At 40.3% G+C, this 24,948-nt stretch overlaps 1 protein-coding gene across 5 annotated transcripts in view; it reads left to right on the forward strand.

Moving 5' to 3' along the window:
• The window catches only part of Hivep2 (human immunodeficiency virus type I enhancer binding protein 2), a 209,274-nt gene that overhangs the window by 103,446 nt on the left and 80,880 nt on the right, over positions 1-24,948 (forward strand). For all 5 annotated transcript variants that reach the window (XM_029561963.1, XM_029561964.1, XM_029561962.1 and 2 more), the window contains one exon: positions 14,629-14,739. The gene's annotated coding sequence lies outside the window, so the exon portion shown is untranslated. The remainder of the gene's footprint in view (positions 1-14,628; positions 14,740-24,948) is intronic.

A 24,948-nucleotide genomic window follows, 5' to 3' on the forward strand; every position in this document is an offset into this window, starting at 1 on the left:
AAATGCAGTCAAAACACTCGTACACATGAAATAAAAACAAAAATATTAAGTCTTGGCTCTAGTTAGGCTCAAGTTCTTGGAGCTCTTATGAGGAGCCATCACAGTCACCTTTGGTAACTGTTCCCCTTTTGGGGTTCCGAAAAATAAGAGGCGTTTCCTAAGATCATTTCACACTGACCAGGAAAGTTGAATTCAGTTTGGCTTTTTGAATATTACCCAACTTCACATGGATTTGTAGTTGGGATGTTTCAGAGTCTGATACGTTTAGTCGTCTTGTATGAAGAACACAAACAAAACATCCTGTTTTTATAATAGGCAGCACAAATCCCAGGGGAATAATTACAGAAAGAGCGGAGGCTTTTCCTATATTGGTTAGCAGCTTTAAAATTTCCATTATTTAATGTTTTTCTTCAAAGTCATCTTCAGAAGTGTGACTAAAACAAAATCGATTGCTGTCCTCAGGCACTAGAGTCCTGCTAAGTGCTAATTGCCCAGGGTCTTTATAGAGTTTGAAGATTACTGAAGTTTCGCTGTCAATACAGCAGTGACCATTTTAAATGTCAAATGTTTGTAAACTCTTGTTTTTGATTTTCTCCTTTCCTCTCATGATTTTGTCTGTTGAAGGCTTAGTAGGATTACATCAAATGTAATAGAAGAGATATTTTTGAAGGATTGTAATACAGCTTTAGGAGTGGTGAAGGAGCCGGAGTGGTGATTCAGAAGCTGAAAATAGCTCTTCATTTTATGCAATCAAGTAAAACTCTGTACCTTGGCATTCCCCACACCGGATCAGCATGGAGTTGGACGTTCTTCCACCCCCAGCCATTAGGGATGACAGGCAGAGCTATGACAAACTGCTGGCTTAATGGAGCCTGTGTTGCTGGAAGTGTAGCCCTGATGTACAGGCCCGATTAGAGCCGAGTGACCTCAACTCATATGCATTTCCTGGGAAGGGAGAGCTAATAAGCCTTCTCTGATCTCACTAGCATTTATGCAGCATGGCTTGTCCAGGGGGAACCCAGTCACTTCAGGAGTATAAGGGACCCAGCCAGGTCTCACACAGAAGAAAGAGATTGTCATCTCCTATAGGCTCATTGTGTGTGTATATTTTTGTGTGTGTGTATGCACATGAGTGGATGTGCATGTGGGATGGGAGCCAGAGGTTGTGTCTTCCTCAATCACTCTCCACCATGTATTTTGAGTCAGAGTCTCTCACTGAACCTGGAGCTCACTGATTAGGCAAGACTAGCAAGCTACCCAGCACTGATGTTACAGGTGTCTGGTTTTATAAATATGGGATGCTGAAGATTAAATTTAGGTACTCAAGCTTGTGCAGCAAGCACTTTACTGTCCACCCCCCAGCCTTTCTATAGAATATTCATATTCTCTCTCTCTCTCTCTCTCTCTCTCTCTCTCTCTCCTCTCATTTTATGTAAGATAATTTGACTCTAAGATAATTCTTCAACTAATTCTATTTCTGTTGAGCAAGCAGCTAACTTTTCTGGGTAAACCTTCTTGGGCCAAGAGCTGAGTCATGTGACCCAGAGTTAGAAGGTCACCTTAAGTCCTTTTTACCTTGTTACCTAAATTTGAACTATTTGCTGTGCCTACCAAATCAATAGAGCTGTCAGGTTATAATTAACATTTGATGTGACTCTAATTAAGAGAATCCATGGGAAAAATCTGATAGGGTTGAAGCATGAAACAGCAATGTTTGCATTTAAATGATAGTGATTACTCTCTCCACTTAAAGCCCCTTTAAGATGAAGGGAAGACGCTGAGTCTCACTTAGCTGTATTGTTTTGGATATTGACTGAGGGTTAGGGTGATCTGAGTGCATTCAGCTTGTATTGTGGTGTCTGTCTTTCAGACTGAAAGGTTGGAGAATGTGTACCCCCCCCCTTTTTTTTTCCTTCAAAAGAAATTAAATCGCTGCTCTGACCGGAGAGGGTAAAATCTCTGAGAAAACCTCCCGGTGCTTGGAATTCAGACTCCACCAGGTCCCTTTCGCTATTATCCGGGAGGCTGATCACTCCCTGCAGCTCCCAGCGTCTTTGGCTGTGGGCCAACCTCCCAGGGCCTCTGGCTTTGAAGTGTGGTGCAGGCTGTTCTCCGGCCAGGCTGTTGTTGCTGTGGCCTGGGCTTCACTCACACTGGGTGCCAGGAGGGATGTCCTGTCTGCAATCTGCATTTCCACCGCCCCAGTCTTGTGGCAGAGGGAGCCTGCCTTTGTGTCAGCCACAAGTGGTTGTCCCCAGCAGCTCTGCTGAGCTGTGCTTTCTTCTGGTGTCTGCGGAAGGCTGGTTTGCACCCAGCCTGTCACTTGGGAGGAGGGCCCCTCTGTTTGGAGGAAGACAACAGCTCAGCCAGGCAGACTGTTAGTCTAGAGGGGTTTCTAGGCGTGGTTCAGGGGAACCAACTCACTGAGCTTCCTTCAGGGACATTGCATCGACCTTCATTTGATCTAGGCCTGGCCGTGGGGTTCCTGCAGACCTCTGGCTGGGTCTGGCTGGGGAAATCTTTCTCAGCTGAACCTTGTGTGCACCAAGCTTGTAGTTAGACATCTGTGCTGCTGCAGATGTACCCCCGTGACTTCTGGTGATAGCCCTTGGCAGTTCTAAAAGCAGGTGGGCACGTGAACACAGGGGATTATAGTGACAGACACCAGGAATTTAAGATGGTTCTGTGCCTCATAACTAGCCTAAAGATATACATGCCTTACTAGAGTAGGGGTAGGGTTGGGGAAACATCATTGATCCCGTTTCAGAAGGGTCAATTCAGTTCAAATAGAAATTGCCTCAAAAACCAAAAGGAAACCTATCTCGTCTTGGTTTATGCGATAGTCTCTTGCATTGTATTGTACTAGAATTAATGAGAGCATTTCCTCAGAGGGAAGTTTTCCTATCCTGTTCTGGCGAAGCCCCTCCCCAAATATATCTCATCACTAACAGTTATTTCTTTATATTAAGTTCATAACGTTCTGAGATTTCAGAGCTGCTTTTGTTTTCTCCTGAAATTCTTCTCACAGTGAGAACTCACTGTGTTTTGGCTATCCCCTGTGAAACTTTGGTGCTCCTGTTCTGTTGTGGATGCAGTCAGATGTTGACCCCATGACTCAGTTAGGGGAGGATACTCTAAAGAGTTTGGAGTAGAGAGTTGAAGAAACTTGAGGAAGGCAGGCTTCATGATCTTTCTAGGGTATGTCTGTTTGTGCTGTCTTTCATGTTTTGCAACTGTTCACGGGTTATACTTAATTTAGAATCTATATGATGATATCATTTCTTGTCATTAGTGTGTTTGTGTATGTGTTGGGTGGGAGGGGTGGAGGGAAATGTCTTGGTGCCTGCTGAGTTCAAAGGCCCTACCTGTGTAAATGTCACGATAAGTATCTTGTAATGTTCAAACCTTGAGCTTTTCAAACAGCAGAATCTTGCCACCACATATTCCCTAAGTTCGGTCGTCTTTTGTAAGGATGGGAACTCCAGGGTGTTTGGTAGGACAGGAGTATACCTGGGACAGTAAATGCACTAAGCTATCTAACATTAATATAAAGCGTGGTATTTGGAGGTATTCTAAACATACTTCTCAGTGCTTCAATAAGGTGATAGAGTTGGTGGTTCTATTTTTTTTCTTTTCATCTTTTTGAGACAGGGTCTCCCTGTAGCCCCAGCTGTCCTAGAACTCACTGTGTAGACCAGGCTGGCCTTGAACTCACAGAGATCCGCTTGCCTCTGTCTCCTGAGTGCTGGGATTAAAGGCGTGCGCCACCAGGCCCTGCAGAGTCGGTGGTTCTAATGACTAATAGGTGGAATTGGAATAGTAAGATTGCTGACTTAACCTAGGCATGCTAAGATGGCCTCATTCTCTTTCAAATGCTCCCTTCCTCTTGCAGTGGGCCCGGGACCCGCAGCCTTCTGTTACCTACCTCTTCAGAATCAGAGTTTCAAGATGGAATTTTCATGTTGCTGCCCTCTTGCTTTTCTGTTGAATTCATTGTGCAACGTAGACAGCATCATGTAGGCTAGCAGGAAGAAAATTCTCCAAGGAGGTTCAAAAATTTAAGGTATAATTCATTAATAATTTCATTCTGTTCCTGGATGTTTTCTTCCTATTGTCAGCCAGTGTAGGAGGGAAAGGAAGAATGACACTTTAGTTGAGGGTGTTGTATGGGTATATGCCATCCAAAAGTACTTTATAGAAGGAAAATGTTTATTTTCATAAGAAAAAGAATATTCAAACACTTTAAGTAACAGAAGAGCATTAATTCTGTTGCAGTAAAAAGTTATGGTTCAAGTGTTCTTAAAATTGGTATCATTAAAGACAAATGTTAATGCATATGTATAAATATAGATAAACAAAAATGGTAATTTTCACTCTTAGGTTTAAACCTAAAAATGTCATTCCTAACACTGTTGCTGCTGCCAACAGAGGAAATTTGCATAGGACTAAGGCAAGCTATCCATTCTTCACTGTTCCAGAGCAGCAGTACAGGTCTCAAACCTGCAAATTTTCCTGGTTAAAAGTGAATTCTGGTTAAAAGTCTCCTGTGATGGTATCTCCTACCTCAGACAGGAATGCTGAAGGTCTCTGATGGAAATCTAGCCTCTTCTTTCTTGCTTGGTCATGGCGGGGCGCTGCTCTGTCTTCAGCCTGCCCACTCCCCTCCCACCCCCCAAGCACCCCCCAAGGCCTGTAGCTCCAGCACGGTCTGAGCCCTTGGCAGCAGCTGTTGCCCAGACTGAACTCTCTGTGTCCTCAGCTCTTTTTATTCTTAGACTCTTCACCACACACTTTAGCTTTTAGCACATATATTTTTAAAAAACACTGTGTTTGTGTGTGTGTGTGTGTGTGTGAGAGAGAGAGAGAGAGAGAGAGAGAGAGAGAGAGAGAGCGCTCAGGGCTCATGTCACAGACTTTATTATTTCCTGCAGCAACTACCAGAGTATTATGTACTTAGCAAGCATTTGTAATTGACTGTTATTAGAATCTTGCTTCTCAAAATGTGGGCCTCACAGCAGCATGTCATCTGTGTTCTTTGGGGCTCATCTCAGACCGACAGGACCTATTAACAAGGATCAGAACCTACAGAATCAGAACATTTTAACAAGCTCCCCTGTTAACTCATGTGTCTGTTACAGTTTTAAAAGCATGGTTGAGACCACAACAGTGTTTAGCTTTCCCATTCTGCAAGAATTCCATCATGAATTAGGGAGCTATCTGACTGGAGCAGAGAATGGCTTGCCTTTACTGTAACTATGATGCTGTCAGTTTAGTCTCTACATAGCACCAATCACATTTAGGGGCTAGGTAGATGGTTCAGTCAGTAAAGTGCTTTCCATGCAAGCATGCCTCAGTTCAGATACCCAGCGCCCACTTAAAAACCTGAAGGTGGAGGTTCACTTCTATTATCCCAGTGCTGGAAGGCGGAGATGGGAGGATCCCTGGGGTTCAGTGGCCAGTCTTGCCCAAAACAGCAAGCTTCAGGTTCAGTGAGAGACCCTGTTTCAAAAAAATAAGGGAGAACGATTGAGGATACACAGACAGAAAGACAGATAGACAGACAGACACACAGACACTGATCACATTTAAATGTGGCCAAGAGGCTCTGTATTTGTATTCTGGCTTAAGACTACCACTAGGTACACAGTGTATTAAACGGTCTCTGTAACAAGCAGAAAGCATGATTTCCCTTTCTATTTTCCTCCCTCCCTCTGTCCCCCCTTTCCCTTTTCCTCCCTTCCTCTCCCCTCTCCCCTCTGCTCCCTCCCTCCCTCCCTCCCTTTCTTCTTCCATGTGTTTATGTTCACCCTGCTTGCTATTTTGAACTCTAAGAAAGAAAATTTGTGGGCATCTTGCAGTCTTTCAGGAAACAAGGTTTAGAGTAAATATTTGCCACTTCATGTGTTTTTTCTTCAGGAAAATGGAGAAGCAGGCAACTCCAACTTTCACTCAACTTGACACATGGTGTGACTTTCAAGTATAAACAGAAAAACCTTGGTTCTTGTATGCTGCCCTAGGTTGCTTTCCTCCTTTCATTCCTACGTGGGACCTTTTCTTCCCTTTCACGACAGTGTAGATTTCTGTGTAGGCCACTTAGGTTGTCTGAAATAAAAGATTGCATTAGAGCACCTAGGTTCGTTAAATTTGGACAATGACATATGGATTTAATTAGCATACACAGTGAAATGAGGACTGTTGCTTTCAGTTAAAACATTAAGCTTATAATATTACGTTTGTTTTGCTTTGTTTTTGAAATAGGACCTCATGTAGTCCAGGCTGGTCTCAAACTTGCCATGTAGCCGAGGCTGACTTTAAACTTCCGATCTTCCTGCCTCTACCCCCAGAGTGTTGGGGTTATAGGAGTGTGTCACAAGGCTTGGTTCTTTCATTAAACCTCTACAGTTCTCTGCTTTCTCCTGTCTTTGAATTCAAACCTAGTTGACGTCAGAAACAGGAGACGGACGCCAAGGAGTGAAGGAGGAGGAGGGTACCAGGTGTTCGGTTGTCTGAGCCATCCAGCAATGTTCTGAGTGAATCCATCCATCTCTGTTTTCAGCAAAATGGCTGACTGGACTATTTCACAGTGGTGGTGTTTTCATATAGCTGAATTTCATTTTTGTTAAGGAAATTAAGCTATTTTGTTTAAGCTAGGACTTAAGTTACTTAACTCCTATTTGATCACTGTTTGACCACCTGTAAATGATATTGTTTTGGGGCACTTAGAAGGAATTAACACAATTAGCTACTGGGTGGAAATGGTCTTTTTTTTTTTTTTTTTTTAGTTTTATGTGTATGAGTGTATTGCCTGTATGTATATAAGTGCATCTCTGTCCTGCATTGCCTGAGGAGATCAGAAGAGGGCATAAGATCCCCTGGAACTGGAGTTAAGGACAGCTTTTAGCTGCCTTGTGGGTGCTGGGAACCAAACCTGGGTCTTCTGCAAGAGCAGCCAGTGCTCTTAGCCACTGAGCCATCTCTCCAACCCCAAGGGAATGATGTGTTTTAAGCAAGTAAAATGGAAATGGAAGTAGGGGAACTATGAACATTTATTGAACATGGAAGTGAAAGTGTTATACACTCAGATTATTTTTAATACAGTGTGTTTTGTTTAACATGGAAAACTAAAATGCCGAAAAGATGCTTCTATATATGATATGTGGATATTGTATTTATGACAATGCAATTCTAGTCCTCATCCAAATGGAATTACTGTCTTATTTGCCCTTAGGATGGTTTTAGTATGATTGATAGGAAGGGAAAATAATACAGTAATTAAAGAATATCACCTAGAATAAGACAAGTGAGAATTTTTCAAGCATACATGTGTATAAGAAAGTATCAAGGGATGTTAGAAAAGAGGAGTGGAACCTTGCCGGACTACAGAATCAGACACACCCCAAACCACAGTTACTGAAGCAGCAAACAGATGCACACCAGGTTCATGAAATGACAGGAAAGCTGCATACTCCAGTGCCAGTCATACTGTGTTCACCCATCTGCATAGGAGTTCTACCTCAAATAGTGGATCAAAGTAACAAAATGAGAAAGAAACCAGAAACGACCCATTAGACTAAGTATACGCCTACAAAACAATCTTAGCAACCAGGAGAAGGAGAGATGATTCAGCTGTTCAGAGCACCTGCTGCTCCTGCAGGGATAGAGTTCGGTTCCCAACACCCGTTGGACAGCCTATAACTGCCAGTAACTCCAGCTTCAAGGGGTCAGGTGCCCTCTTCTGCCTCTTGTACATGTGTGTTCATACCCACATACAGACAGACACACATGTATACATAAACTTTTTCTTAAATCTTAAAAAATATCTAGCAAGCCTATGGAAATATATGTGAGGAGGGTGAACAATAAATAGGATTGTGGATAACTTGGATATGCCAGACATGTTTGAATATGTACCCCATGCAGTGGATCTAAATACATGCCAGATATAGTAAGTGGTCAATGAAGCATTTCAGAATAAACTTAAAGTTTCACAGAAGAGCTAATCCAAGTACACATCACATAAAGGCCATTTTTTTTTTTTAGAAGAAGCATTTCATTCCAGCTTTAACATATTCAGTAACAGTTTCCAGAGCAAAGATACATCTCTTTCAAAAGTGGCTATTAATTTTTAGGTTCGCTGTTGAAATAATATAGTTATGCAATGTTGAACTCAGTATAAGCCCTGTAAAGGGCAAAAGGAAGAGGACTTATACTGTTCCTTATGGGCGACTGCGCTCTCTCTGGGCACAGGGTGCGCTCACTTCCTGCGGGTCCACAGACTGCTCTGGGGAACGGCAACTCCGGGAGTGGCGCTATAAAGTCATCGGGTAGATTTCAGTGGTAATGTTTATCACTTCCACTAATTAACATGATGTAACTTTTTATGCTTCTTCCTCAAATATAATTCTTTTTTTTTAATTTGCTGATTTTTTTTGTGTGTGTATATCACACAGAACATCCCAAACCATCTTATTCAACTGTACACCCACTTCCCAGATGGCACCCTCCCATAGCCTCCCCCCTCCCCCCCAGAGCCCTTATACTCTATTATCCCTGCTACTGTCCACTGTGGTGTCGGCACCTCAGCCGTTCCCCACTACTTGTCCATCTGGTGAATCTAGTCAGCCTATCTAGAGGTCTTTGTTTTAGGAAAGTCAGCTGTTCCTCATCTAGCAGCAAATGGTTGTCAATATTCCTTTAGATAAGATTGGGGTCTGCAGTTCATTTTCCCAGTTCTATGCTGGGTTACTTACTATCTGGGAGTGCCTTGGGCCACCCTGGCCAACAACTCAAAAGAATGTGTCTCCTATCTGGCATTGTTGCTTGTTATGTAGCCTTTAGCTATACATATGGACTCAAAAAATTATATTGACCCCTTTAATCTTTGGTTATACTTTTTTTGGGGGTGTTTAAGGCCATACAGTTGGCCCAGATAAACCAATTTATTTTTACTCTTAAGGCGGTTTCAGGATCTGTTCCTCAGGGGTCACATGGGTTTGGGAGGAGCTCCTGGCTCCTTTCTTTTACCAGTTCGGCCTATGTGAAGATAAGTCAAAGGTCCTGCTCAACCACGGCTGGCTTCGCTTGGAAGCATGGAGCAAATGATTCCTCTGTGTTGACCCTCCTCTTTGTAGACTGGACACTGGTTCAAGTCTATCTGTTGCGGTCTCCTCGGTGACAGGTGACCCACCACAGTTACAGGATATTTTGAGAGATGCTCATAGTCCCCTGGAACTAGTCGACCTAGGAGGGCAAGGAGCAAAAACTGTCCTTTATGTCCCTTTGACCAAATTAGTATAGGCCTCAAGTATGTCTGTTAAACTAAAGGACCATTTAATTGCTAAAGAAAAGCCACGACCTAAGCATAATCAAATTGTATGAGTAGGTAAATTTTCCGCTAAAGGTAAAAGAGAGTAAACTTATTTTAACTAGTGGAATAATTGTTGTCGACATTAAAATAAAAAAGAAACTCTGAGGGGCCATTTCTATTAAATAAACCACCATGTTTTAAAAAAAATGTCAATCATGGCAAAAAGTCAATTATAACGGTAAAGAAATCTGATGAAAGTAGATTACTTACGGGGAATTTAAATCTTTTGACATCAATATGGATATAACTAGGAACTCCATAAAATGTTCCAACTTTTTGTTTTAATAATACTGTTTCTGGTAATATGTTAAAAGGAAAAATAGTATTTCTAGTGTTACAAATAAGTAAAAATGTGAAATAATTTCATATATGGGAGTAATGAAGGAAATGACTTCTTGCTTACTCTATGGAATAATATATGACTAGTAAAAATGTGTGGTCTGTGGAATACATGCAAATCAAGAATTGCTTGTGAAATAGTGAGTGGAAAAGTTGGAATTGTGAACAATATGAGAACCACTATATAAAACACGTTCATAGTGAAACACATTCTAGATTATTGTGTTTGGGTCACAGGATTAAGACTGTCTTTCTGGTTAAAATATTTTCAGTTTTGTTGTGTTTCTAAGGAAAACTAATATGAATAACTTATCCGGCAGCTGTGTTAAACTGAGCTGTCAGGAACGGCTTTTCACATGGTATTCTGGAACCCTGCTAAAATACTATTCTCGATGTCCTTACTCTTTTGGGTCGGTTTTCACTACGTTTATCTAGTGGTAGATTGGATGGGGCGAAGCTTACAGGATTTGGGGTTTGTGCTCTCATTCTGCATTCATTAAACTGAGAAGAAAGTTTAATGGAGTTGGTGCTCAGTCAACTTCCAGTAAGTATAAGGATTTTTGCCCCTAGCAGGGACAGTACCTCCATTTGAGGGGGAACACAGTGTAAGACAAGTCAGGAAGTCTGTTTCTAGTCTCAGGCCTTGGGCAGGTCCTGCCTTCTGAGCCTCAGTCTTATTGTCAATGAAAGGAGAGTGGTGGAGATTGCTAAGGGTTAATCAGCTCTGTAAGGAGGACATGGTGACACAGCACAGTCTTACTCCAGGTGCCGGGAGCTCACTGTGAAGCCTGTTGCAACCAGCCAGTCCCTATCCTGCTTCAGGGAGTGCCCTTTGAACTTGGAAAGTATAATTCCTGCATATTACAGGGTAGGCCATTCATCTAGATGGCCACATAAGCCAGCATTGTCAGTGCATCTGATTTATTGCATGCAGATAGCTGATACAGACCAATCAGTGACAAGCATTGCCAAGTATTAGCCAATGATAGACTACTACATTTTTTAGACCATGCAACAGATTGAAAACCAAATTTCAGATGTGGTGGTACAGGCCTTTGGGTACCAGCACTTGGGTGGCAGAGGCAGGTGAATCTCTGTGAGTTCCAGGCCAGCCTATGCTGCATAGTTATAGCTATCTCAAAAAAAAAAATCAACAACAACAAAATGGTCTCTTTCTGGACTGGAGAGATGACTCAGTTATTAAGAGCACTGGCTATTCTTGCGGAGGACCTGGCTTCAGTTCCCAGCACCCACATGGTGGCTAACAGTCGTTCATAATTCCAGTTCTAGGGGATCCAACTCCCTCTTCTGGTCTCTGAAGGCATTGCATGCACTGGTGCACTTATTACATACATGTAAGCAAAACACTCATGCACACGAAAATAAATAAATTAAAAAAAAGCAAATCAAAGTTCAGATGGACATTGGTTTTCCGATGGGGCCAAAATGCTACTTATTAAGTCATATACAGTCCCTCACCCCCAGTGAGGTGAGGGTGACATTAACAGAAGTTAATGGAAAAGACATTTAGACCTAGCTTCTTCATCTAGTTATAAGGGTGCTTCAGTATTGCCTTACTTTGCAGCCTAGATATTGTAAGGATTGGGGCTGGAGAGATGGCTCAGTGGTTAAAAGCACTGACTGCTTTTGCAAAGGACTGGGATTCAATTCCCAGCTCCCACATGGTAGCTAATGGCCAACTTCAGTTCCAGGGTATCCAAAGCCCTCTTCTGACCTCTGTGGGCATTATACAGCACATTCACTTACACACATGCAGGCAATACTACTCATACACATAAAAAATAAAAATAAAAATGGTTCAGAAATTGTGTGGATCTTCCATCAATGTCAGGTTTTACTGTTTATTTGTGGTTTGCACACCTAGGCTTATCTGTTAAACAAGGCAGCATAATTGTTTCTTCAGAGTTTTTCCTTACTGCTTTTGGACTTTGATATGAGGACTGTACCACTCTATAAGCATTGAAAATTTCCTTTGGTCATGTAAACTCACTGACTCCTCCACGACAGGTAGAAAGATACTTGCTGCTGTGTGGGTGAAAAGCCTTTTAACATATGGGACTAATGACTTGTACTTAGAAATTTCAGACTTCTTAGGAGGCAAGAATTAGCATAATTTAGGAAACACTATGCTACCTCAGAAATAAGTAAGAACTGAAAAAGGGATCTTATTAGATTTAGACATTTGTACAGGTCAGTTTCACATTGTACAATGAAAACTCAATGAGAGAGGCTTTTTAAGAATTTTCAAGTTGCGGGGGCTGGAGAGATGGCTTAGCGATTAAGAGCACTGACTGTTTTTGCAGAGGACCTGGGTTCAATTCCCAGCATCCACATGGCAGCTCTGAACCATCCTTAACTCCAGTTCCAGGGGAATCCAAAGCCCTCTTCTGACCTCTGTGGCATTGCACGACACAGATGCACTCACATACATACAGGCAATACACTCATACACGTAAAATTAAAAAAAAAGAAATAATTTTCAAGTTGGAGGACTTGGAAGATGGCTCAGTGGCTTAAGTACTTGTTGTGTAAACATGAGCCCCTGAGTTCACACCCACAATAATAGTTGGGCATGGTTGTGCACACCTGTAATTCTAGTGCTGGGAAGCAGAGACAGGAGGATTCTGGGAGCTCACAGCCAGCCAGACTAACCAATTTGTGAGCTCCAGGTTCAGTGAGAGACCCTGTCTCAAAAAACATGGAGAGTCATAGAGGAATACACACAACACCAACCTTTGCCTCCACATGTGCATATGTAGATGCATGCACCTGTGCACCCACATGCATACACTACAAACATATACATGCAGGCACCACACATTCACAAACACATAAATAAAAATAAATTGTATGCATACAAAAGAATCTTCAAGTTTGTTCTGCCTCATGAGGGAACGTGTGCTAGTCTACTTTGTAAAGTGACTAACTGAAAGAAAAAGTTGTTAAATGTTATACTATTCTCTGTGCACATCTGTCCTGGCAAATATTCAGAAATGATATGAACCGAGCTACCATTGTTATTTGAAAGCTTTTAAAAACATTTACATAAAAAACTCCAGGAAACAGAGAGAGAAATAGTTTCACAACTCTAGATATTCAAGGATAAAAAAGTATGTGCTGAGCCATCTTACAGTCCACTGAATGGTGACCGGATTTATAAATCAGCCTAATTAAAGATACAGACATGTGTATGCATGCACACACACACACACACACACACACACACACACATTCATATTCACACAGAATAGGCTGGGGGTGTAGCTCAGTGGCAGAGTTCTTACCTTGCAAATTCGAGGCCCTGGGTCAGATTCCCAGCATCAGAAAAATAAATGAGTAAATGAAATAATAACCAAAGCATATGACATTTATCTTGTCATGCTAATGGCAGGAACTGTGGAATAATAATTAGGACTGTTATCTTTGCTAATGAAGAAATCTTTTGAGACCCTAACTAAATGAGCTTCCTGGATAACTACTCTGTGGACAGCACTGAGATCAGAACCTGTCCATAGATTTTCATGGAAATTCATACATATTCCATGACTGTTGCCTATTATAATTTGTCTTATGCAATTATCTGGGTTTTTTTTTGAGTGAATACCTAAAACTAGAATGGAAAATTATTTTAAACTTTTATTTTTTTTAAATACTGAAAAGCTTCATTAATATGTGTGGTGATATTGGGGGAGTAGCTATAATTAATTCTAAATTTCATAATAAAAGCCATGTATTTATGGATTTGGAATATGTGCTTGAGCTTTGACATGGATATGGCTGTTCTTATGTTCTGGGACCTCAAAATATTTGTATGTTTTAAAATGCCAAGTTCACTCTAGGGAGACCTACTTTGGGATTAGCTCCAAGCTATGTAATTTTATTTCTTTCTGTATTTATTTAATCTCTTCCTTTTTAAGATTTATGTATATGAGTATTTTTGCCTGCACATATGTAAGTGCACCCATGAGTGCAGTGCCTGTGGAGGCCAAAAGAGGGCATCAGATCCCTTGGAAATGGAATTATGGACGGTTGTGAGCTGCCCTGTGGTGCTGGGAACTGAACCAGGTTCCCCTATAAGAGCAGCTGGTGCTCTTAACTACTGAGCCATCTCTTCAACCCCCATGCTGTGTGATTCTCTTATCAACCCCCTCTTGTGCTCCACCTCCTGGTGTTTATTTTAGTCTTTCTGCAGGGGAGGTATTGCCTGCTTTCTCTTGGAACTTCTATCGGAACTGAGACAGTAATTTAATGTCTAGATTTCAGGAAAATTGCTTCTGCTGGTAAAATAAGGACAACGAACTGGTAATGTATATGATAAGCTACTGAGAGGTCTTTACTAGTGTGAACAGTTTCTGTGGAAAACACGGTAGCGTGCTCAGAATGATCTGGAACTCATGGTCTGAATTCTTTCAAGACGTCTTGATCACTGCTATGTGTAAATGGTCCATCTAGGTGTTTGCCTCTGTCTCATGGCAGAGATTGGCTGTGGCTAAGTTCTAATGACTTTCATGAATTGCAACCTACACCTTTTCATTACATCGTGAATTATATGAATCAAAGAGGTAGTTCCAGAGTGATAATTTACATGTTTGCTCATCTGTGATTTTAATATCTTTGTGCTATGTAGTCAGTCATTCCCATGTGCCAATCAACACTGAAAATAAGCTCTTCAGCCTCACTTTGCTAGTTTATTCTTTCTCTGTGCTTAACCATTCATTTTACCACAAATTATAAAATATAATTCAGCTACCAGATATTTTTTGGTGTTCGGTTGTTTAGGTAACACAGTAACTTAGGGAAAGATATAGTTCTAGCCTTGATTTGAATTTGTGTTACTAATGTACAGATCATTTAAAGCTCTTCTGTCTTAAACACTGTTCTGTTTGTGTTTTCCTCATCAGGTGGAGTCTCTGAGTTTTTTAAAAGATGATGATAATTAAATCTACTTGAAAAATTAAGTGAATTGATGGTTGGAACACTCTGTTACCAGTTGCTTAACATTCAGCCACTAGGTAAGTTAAACCAAATGCTTGCTATGATTTTATTTCAGTTATGGGAAATATATCTAAAGCACAATAGTAAGTAGGCTTTAAGTGAGATTTTTGACAATAATAACTTGAGGGCCACAAAACATGACTGATGTTGGGGATATTACCTTCATGGAGGTATTTGTACATCTGTATTGTGGGCCTTTTTGTTATTTTGGCTTATTTAAAAATTTTGTATGTAGCTGTATGTGTATGTATATGAGTGTGGTGTCTGTGTCTGTGGTGTATGTGCACATGTCTACAGGTGCACAGGCCTGTGTACCTGGATGCCAAGCGAGGATATTAGGTATGTTGTTTTGTCACTCTCTGCTTTCTTCATTTGAGACAGGGTCTGTCACTGAACCTAGAGCTAGCCTGACAGTCAGTCAGCCCCAGTGTTCCTCCTGTCTGCCCCCACAGCACTGGACTTATATGTAAACATGAGGCTATTCCCAGCTTTTTATAAGCATAAGTGCTACCACTGGTCTATATTCCACAGCCTTCTTTTAAGAATGATCTTATTGATAATTTCCTTGTTGTAATCTTGAAGCAATTTGAGAATATCAGTTTTTACTCTGGGAGAGATTGTGTGTGTGTATAATCACATCTTATTCCATTCAGATCTAATATATAATGAGCTTTTTAAGAAAGCCAACACTTCCCACTAATCAACCAATTCTCAATTTGCAGAAATTTTGGTTTCTGTGATGAGAACAGACATTTAAGTAAGGGTTCAGTTGAACTTCATGTTGCCCTGGATGGCTGTGGAGGCTCCTGAGACAGAGAATTCAGAACCAGGAGGAGTTGAGGCTGTTCACAGATCACTAGGACTGCCAACGTTTAGTGGGAACAGGACTTTGGCTACTCTTAAAATGTCAGTGTAGTAAAGCCTGCTCTGTCAAACAGATTTTTGGCATCAGAAATCTAAATGATACGATTTTAGGGCTTGCTAAATTTTTGTTAACTTAGGGAAACTCATGTTTCAATTAACCCTTTTTATAGTAATAGAAAATTGGGAAAAAATATTTTCCTAATTTAGGTCATAAGATTTGAATTCCTGAAGTTTTATATGTTTTTCATGATGCTAAAATTGTGCAGCTTGTTACTTAATTTCTTTCCAAATTAACTGGAGCTATTTAAAAACCTGATGAGGGATCATAATAAAAGGAGAAAGTGTCTAATCATTTCAAGAGTCAATTTCCAAGCCAAACCAACTAGTGTTTAACGGTGACCATCTCAAGGTGCCATTGGTCAGGTGGCCTCCCAGTGGTAATACTGTATGGCCTATGGGCTCCAACAGCTGCCTTTAACTTTGTTTAAAATGATTTTCCTTGTAGCCTCTGCCTCGAATCTTACTTCACTAGTGTAGTTTTTGGACATTCAGCAACAGTAGAAATATCAGATCGACAAACTTAGGGAATCTTTTCTATTCTGCCTGCAAGGTTCATAATTCAGCAGTCATTTGTGGCCAGAAATTTTCATGTTATGTACACATAGTGCCATTTGGAAACATTTTTGTATAATTCAAGGGCTATAAAATAGTCAGATGAAAAATCCATCAGGAAGAAAAATGCTTTAAAAACTTCAAGAGCAAAACCTTAATGTGTTCTGTGGCTATTCTGTATGTTAGAAGATGAAAATTAATACCTGAACCACCAACCTAAATGTCTTTATTGCAGTTTACTTTTCTGACTACTCATAAGCTTGGGCTATTAAAGTTCTTCTCCATGTGCACATTACAGTATCAATGGTCAGTTTCAGCTGCTGACATCTGATTTAAGCTATGTGGAAGACACTGCTCTGTAAGTGCCTTCTGTGAGTGGACATGGCCTTGGTGTTGCCCTGTGAGCTCTGGGCTTCAGTGCTTTGAAATAACAATTGTTCTGAGTTAAGAAGGATGCTACTATATCCATAGTGCTCTTTGAAGATGAAACATATGGTGGATAGACAATATGAGCTCAGTAACTATTAGTGATCAGGAGGCTGTTGGTTAGTGGTAATAGTCAAATTGACATTGTTTAAACTCAACGGGAATTATACCTTGTCAATCACATACCTGTGGGTTCTTTTGCCTGCCAATATGGACCTAATTGAGAAAAGATGGTACCTTTTTTTTCAATTCGGTCAGATACATCTTAGGAAGGGAGATTTTACTATGGATTCTGATTATGTTGCATGGTCATCTCACTAACTTTATTAGTGAACTTGACCATGTCCAGTGGTTCAAGTGAGAAATTTTTTCTCCAAATAATAAAATTTCTCCCCACCATAAATTGTGATAAGTAGAAAAGAACTTTCAAAGAAGGAAAATCCCCAACTATTAGAATATTCATTTTGTGGTACATGCTGTAAAAGTTAGAAATACAAATAATTTTATCTTCACAATAATGCTGCTAATTATACTGTTTCCCTTCAAGCAGGCAATGCTTTTGACTAGTGCTGACATCATGCATTTAGCTAGAATCTCTGTCCTTAACCAGAGGTTCTGTTTTATATTCTCAGATATTTTTTTCATTGTACTGAGTAGATTTATTTGGGAGTTATGTAAGTGTTATTTCTTCTTGGAAGGAAGGTAAAAAGTTTTAACCTTCACCGAGTAAGATCTGCGATTCAGGATTCTAGTTGTACGTGAATAACCTTTTTAAGAATTCAGAATTCCATTTTTATTTGAGAATATCAGGTTTCAGAGTAGTAATCATTGTCCTGAGCATTACATAGCTATTACAGTTACTAATATTGACGTCTTAAGAAACGCAAAATACATAACTCTATTTCTTTAGCAATTGCTCTATTTTGTGATTTCCCAACAGACCTGTTGCTGAACCTTCCATAGCTCCTTTCTCTTCTGATATACCTATGTATGTATTTTTCTTATTATTTCTACAGATTAGGAAAATAAAAGAGAAGAAAGCTTTAATTTCACTTAGAAACATTTTTAGCTGGTCAGATGGTGCATGTTAAACCTCCCGCCATCACAGATAATTGAGAGTAGACATTATAAATTTTCAGGGTGTTGTAACCATCATAATACTACATTTTGTAAAGATGTTTTTTATGGCTTTTCAGATGCACAGTTTCTTTTTTAGGTCCCTTGCTTTTTATGATGACTGAAGACAGTGTCTGTATTCATGTTTGAATGCAAAATCAGACTGTAGACTCTTAGAGCACCTATACTCTGCTTACAAAGATTGTGTTCTTTGTTTCATCATTATAGTGGCTTCATGTCGATCCCATGCATGACTAGACTTCATGAACTATGTTGGTCCCTTCTTCAAAAATTTCTTCCTTGCAGTCATATACATTTTGAGTCTGCCAGCTTTAGTCTTCAAGCTTTAACTTGGCCACACACTTCATTCATGTGGTCAGTAACTTCTTCATTTGTTCATTATTCAGTCAGCCAACAGTAAACCAACAGTATGAGCAAAGTACATTTTGTTCTACGACTATGCTGTTGCTATTCAAAACCCTGATGGAAAGCTGCTTTCTTATTTTATGATAGTCTCTTCTCTCTTTACCTCGTCTCGTCTCCTTCCTTTGGCTTGTGCTATGTAAAGGCTGTATGGAGAGACCGCTTATCTTTTATTCCCCATAGCAAACCTACACAAGGGAACTGAGTAACCATGTGACTTGTTTGAATGATAATGTATATTAACATCTGGATGTAGTAGTTCGCCATTTAGTGGATGTTTTCCACCTCGGTTATCTCGTTTGAGAAAATAGCCGTGATACAGACATTACACACTATTTTGTGTATAAGGAAATGGAAGCTATTGCTCGTGGGGGTGCTACAGTTGGTGATGGACTCACAGTCACAGCCCTATTGAATCATAGAGCCAGGCTTGAACCCTGTTTTTCCCAACTTGAGACAGCATGTCATAGTCACTGTGCTGTCGCAGGTCTAGTTGACTGGCAGTATCCCAATAGTGGAGCTTCGTGGAAGTGGTCACTATATTATGTTTAGTATGACTCATATAAGAAAATAGAAGCCATGTTGAAATGATGAGAGTCAGAGTTTAGGGATTTTTAAAAACAATTTTTTGAGAATTTTGTACATGAGTGTTGTATCGGCATTTTATCTTCACCCCGTGCCCCTTCTTCCCATCTCCTGATACTGTCACAATTTCTTGACCTCTTCTTTGATTATTGACAGCTATGTATACATACATTTATAAATATATATATGTGTGTATTTATAATGCACTGCATCCATTTAGTAGTGCTCATGTGTGCATGTGTGTAGGGCTGCCCACTTGGGATTAGATAACTTCTCAGGGAGCTAGTCCCCAGAGAAAACTGATTCTCTCTCCCTCAGAATCCATTGATTGCCTATAGCTCTTCATCTTGAGGTAAGACTCTGAAATTTCCCTCGTCTACCTTGACATGTCAGCTGGTTTTGTTACCATGCAGATCTTAATAGGCCACCATACTGTGGAGATTGCATGGGTGGAGCTTCCCTAAGTGTGTCTAGAATGCATTAACTTCAAGTTCTGGGAAATAATCAAGGATTGTGGCAATACCTATATTATTTTGGAAACTATGAGAAAGAGTATGATTTTAGCCAGCCAAAAGAGTACACTTAATATCATGGCATAAAAATAGGAATTTTCCAGACCTCTGACAGATGTTGTCTACCTGATGATACTGTTAAATTCACCCAGTCATTCTCCATGGCTTGAGAATCTTACCATCTTCAAGCAATGTCCTTACAGATTAAGACTGGCTTCTTAACTCTGGCTTCTTGGGCAGTTACGCTTTTTAGTGTAATGCACTAAATCTCTAACTTAGAGATCCTCATTTGACGTTTGAACTTGATATCATGTTGACTTCTTATCCACGAAGTTCAGAAAGATAAATTGACTCTCTCCTTACATTGTCTGTTTGGTCTTTTATTTACACTGTAGGTTGGTGAACTTTACTGATGTCATAGGCTGTTTAATCCTTTTATTTTAGGGTTACTAATCTTAGCATTTTAGATCATCGGCCCTTGGAATCCTCTAAACAATATGTCTTTCATACCACTTGTTTGTATTTTGTGTGCTTGCCTCTTACATTGAAGTAATTTACGTTAGTTTTTTTTTTTTTTTTTTTTTAATTACCTCATAGGCCTGCTAGAGAGTGGAAATAGGTATTTATTTTGTCCGGATCCTCTTCAGCCTGATAGGAAAGAGGATTCAGCAAAATAGTATACATCTAATAACTATTGCCTGAATTTCATTAAAATATTAATTTATGCGTTTCCTTTCAAAAGTTAGAGCCAGAAAATTGATGCCGGCCATCAATTTAATTACATTAGCAAGGTGGATCAGTAAATCTGATACTTACTAAATATCCAGAGCAGACTTATAAGGACAAAATTCTATTTTTTTAGTGTCCTCTTTTAATGCAAACTATAAATGTTCTTAAAATAATACCACCACCCTTTGCCAGCAAACCAAGCAAAAAAAAAAAACAAAAAAAAAACAAATCAACTCTCCTGCCTTCCCATGACAAGGATGTTTTATTCTTCTTGTGCTGGCCATGGCCACAAAATTAACTGCCCTGTGAGAAGACTTGGTGAGATGAAATGGCATGTGCTTGTGACCTTGAGGACATGAAGGATGCTGGGAAGTGAGGCAAAAAATGCCCGAGAAGGGGTAGTCTTGTGGTCATGACTGCAGGGAAAGGGGACGGATGCTTTGCTGCCCAGGGTGGGGAGTCCCTGAGCATTTTTGAACGGGAGAGTGGTGCTCAGAGCTGTCCTTTAGGAAGGAGGGATAGTATTGCATGGTGGGGGCAGAGGGTAGGCTACATAGGCACAGCAGTCATTGCTCAGGATGTGCTCTCATCAGTTCACTCAAGAGCTGTCACCTCATGGTGTTCCTTTAGTGTCCCGTCCCTCCCCGCCCCCCCCCGACTTAGATCATAGGCTAAGGCACCATCAAGTCTAGACCCACTTAAGTCAAAGTTTTCATCCTCGTCAGGAAACGCTTTCTCTCTAAACTTCTTTTGCATCGTTCTCAGTTCCTCACATCTCAGGTTTTGCATCATGGTACATTTGTGGCTATGTTCAACTCCTCTTGGTTTCCGTCAGGCTCTGCTGACATTTTCACAGGTCACTGCCTCTAGTAGGTTTCATTGTGTCCTGTGTACCCCGGAACACTGTGCCCAGTACTGTCCTTTGCTGGAAATTTGCCATTTGTACCTAGAGTACCTTCTGATCCCCTGACTTTGTGTGACAGATGTTGAGTGCCTGAGTTGGAATAAGATGGTAGCAGAAAGGACTGACAGGCCACAGAGAGTTGGAAGGAAAGTATACAGGAAGCAGTAAAGGACTCCTGATTAGATGGTGTGTGTGCACATACACGCGCGCATTCCTGCTGATGCTCTGGAGGCAGAAGACTTTGAACCTGGGAGTGAAAATACGACTTTTCATATGAAAAGGAAAATGAGAGAAGCCAGTTAGGGTAGTAGTATGGTCAATTTGATTTTATACCAGTTACATTTGAGGTAAAACCAGACCAAATGTGTTTTTTTTTTCTTTTCATTTTTTTCATGACAGTTAATTGTCGGAAGCAAGAATTCACTGGAAAACTTGAGTCTTTTTCCTCTTCTTGCTATTCTCTCAGCTCCTTAAATATTTTCCAAGAGTTTGGGAGGGTCAGGTTTTTCCAAACTTAACCTTGTCAAAATTCCCCATGAATTCACCTCCTTAGGAACATGCATACTTGTCACAGTACTCCCAATAGCCAGAGCATGTCTGTCTTTCAGCTTCCTAAAGTAAAAGCACACAGGGAAAATAACTGTCTTTTTCTTTTGAGGAGCATGATCCCTACCATCTCATGACTTGCTGAAATAGCACAGTAAGGGAACAGGTTTTGGCAGCTGCAGCCTCTAGGTAATGTGTAAACACACCCATTTCTCTTTTCCTGTGATTGGGGCAATCTGGTTCAGGGAAGCGGGGGGGTTGGGATAGCAATTGAAAAAATACCTGCTACATGAATAAAGTTATTCTTTTAGTTGATGATATGTCTGACACTGACAGCAGAAAGCTTAGGTTCTTAAATTCATTGGTAGCAGTGAGTTGGCAGTTTTGGCATAACCTACCGCCATTTCCATCCATAGAGGAGTTTTTGAATTCCAGAAGACATATTCTGGACTAAATTCATTTAAGTGCGTATTATGATTCTGTAATTATTATGTGCTATTACCTTGCATACCAATGATTAAAGCAAACATTTAATAACTATAGGACAGCAAATAAATATCTTTTAGAACTTAAGCCATGAAAAGATTTCCATTAACAGAATGTTTTGTGCACAATAAATTCTTTATTGACTGCAGCAGAGCTTGATTCTGTCATCAGCCTTAAGTGGAAATTTTGAGAACACCAGTCATCACAGACACCAACACTGCTGGCTTTTATCCTTCATACATGGAACTTGAGCTTTTTTGGCTATTTGTGAAAGCTTTGGTTTGGTTAAATTCAGTAAATATTTGAGGCAGTTCTGCCATATACAATTTAGTGTTCTGGAAATGTAGAGGAATACAGGCACAGGTAAGACTGCACTGTGGCTTTAAGTTGCTTATAAATCCTAAAACAGAGATAAGGCTAGAACTTATCTGACCTGAATATAAGGAATCTTGTAGTAATGCTCTCAGAATGCAGAGGAGAAAGAAAACATGTCCATTCTCTTGTGGGTATCTTGAGGCAGAGGGCTGGAGGACCAGTAAGTATTTCCCAAAGAAGGCTTTAAGATGGGTATGATTTTGACAGGTGAAGAGAGTTACATTGACATAGGACAAGAAATGGGATGGATATTAGTGCCTTGGTGATGGAATGGAAAGTGATATGGCTTATTTGAGACAAAGTATCTATAAATGAGTACATGTGAAAGAAGAGAAATGGAAGGTAGTCTAAAGAGTATAGAGAGCCTTCAATGGAATTGATGCTCGGATTGATAGGCATTAGAGAATGTTACCAAACTTTTGAGCTAAGGAGTAACACACTAGGTTATATTTTTGTGAAAAAAAAAGGACTAGTTAACTCTAGATAGCATTGTAGAGGAGAATTGGAAGGACTGGAGGTAGACAAATAGGCAGCTACTGGATAATCTCTATGAAAACATAAAGTTCCAACCTTGGGCAGTAACAATAAAAAAGAGGGGACTCATGAGAGAGACAAGACACTGTAAATGAATGACGAGGTTTCTGTGATCAGCTATGAGAGGTGAGAAGCAAGAAAGGTATTGATTCAATTCAGTGCTTTTAGTAGACTTCTGAATTAACTAAAATTATGGGAAGCCAGCCAAGACCAACACTGTGTTGGGTGTTGAACTATGTATTGAGAAAAATGAGAATTGTGAACAAAGCAGCTGAATATTATTTGGGGATTTGAAATATGTACTTAACTAAAATCCAAAGCAGACTATGGTAGGTGCGATAATCTGATTTAGCAAAGGGTTATGAGAACAGCATTAGCCCTGGACTGGAAAAGTGGGAAGTGTATAGGGGAGAAGACTCCTCACCAAGGCTTTGCAATTAAGAAAGAGTAAAGTATTTAGCTATGTTAGTTTGTTGTATTTTAAACAAATACTTGAAAGAAACTATTGAAAAGAAGACAAGATTTACTTTGGCTCACAGTTCTTGAGGTTTCAACCCCTAGCGGCTTGACCCCATCACTGTGGGGCTACAGTGGATCAGAGCTGCTCACCTCATGGTTGCCAAAAAGCAGAGACGGGAAGGGATCTGAGACAAGATAGCCTTCAAAATCATGCCCTCAGTTGCTCCTCCTCCTAAACAGGCCTCTCCTTCCATCACCTCCCCTTCCCCCAATACCATTGAGCTATGAATCCATCAATGGATGGATCCACTGAGTAGAGCATGGACCGCATGGTCCAATCACTTCATGATTGGAGCTCTCAGCTGGGGACCAAGCCTCGAGTATGAGCCTTTTGGGGGATGCTTTATTTCTAGACCATACCAGGATATTAGAAATGATGTTGGAAAACTAATACAGATGAATGTCTCAAAAGCTGTGGGAAGTGGAACTTGCTAGAGAATGGGGTTTGTACTGAGGGCTAGATCCTGAGCTGGGAGCTCAGTTTTCATGGGGATGGGGCTGTGACTATTGTATGGAGTTTCAAAGTGATTGCCAGTGTTGGCATCTGAGAAAGATCAGTGGATCCCACAATGAATTCCAGGCATCTATAAAAGATTTCAGTGTAGAAATGGGGTGAAACTGTTCTGAAAGTCATTCTTTATCTTGAAGACATCATTAAATTTATCAGGGAACAAAAAGGCTGAGCTTTCTCAGTGATTTCTCCTTTTTGGGCAAAGTTTATATAAACCCCTGTAGATCTTTGTGTTCTGGCTCGTCTTAGAGGCATCATTTGAGAATGTATTTGTCCTGAGAAGTTCTTTGTAGATTGCAAAATACTGCAAAAATGTTGGACTTCCAAATTATTTTCTCATAGAAAAAGATTTCTGTGCTGGCTGCGGGGTCCCCACCCTTCTCTGCTTCCTCCCCAGGTCCTTCTTCCCAGGAAGGTCCCTGAGGCACCCAGCTGGTAGTGGTGAGTGCATTGCTACACCCTTGGCTTAGGGTGAGGGAAGTCCTCGGGCTCTCCTTGGCTGTTGTCCCACATCGAAGGAGGTTTCCAGAGTGCACAGTCTAGGGAAGTGCATGCAGGAGCACACAGAGAGACGTGAATACTTGAGCATGTGCACACACATGCCAGTTCTTTTCCTGTGGTAAAGGATATTTGTGTGGCAATAACTAGACAAAATACACAGTCATGTAGAGGTAATTGTGTCACACCAGACCCAAGGAAAGAGGATAGTGACGCAGGTTTTGAGCAAGAGGTGGAAGGGGTATTATTAATAATTTAACATTTAGAATACTACTAGAATTGCTAAAGAAAAACTCAGAAATTACTTTGTTAAGATGAATAGCCTATTACAGTATAATGTAAAGGGGTGAAATTTATATTTTGGCTGGTTTTTCTTGTCTGTATGTTTTTAAAGCAATCATCACAGCCAGCTGGTACAATTCATTAAAAATTCTTTTATACAGCCATGTATATTGTTACAAAGCTATGCGGAGATTTTAATTTATATTACAATATCATGCTATTTAAAAGAAGCAGAAAGCTTTCCTTTAATCATCAAACATTTTCTGAGTTCCTTTTTTTTTTTTTTAATCCCAGAATGGTGACT

Source organism: Nannospalax galili, unplaced genomic scaffold, assembly GCF_000622305.1.
Source record: "Nannospalax galili isolate Female #2095 unplaced genomic scaffold, S.galili_v1.0 scaffold154, whole genome shotgun sequence".
Lineage (NCBI taxonomy): Eukaryota > Metazoa > Chordata > Mammalia > Rodentia > Spalacidae > Nannospalax > Nannospalax galili.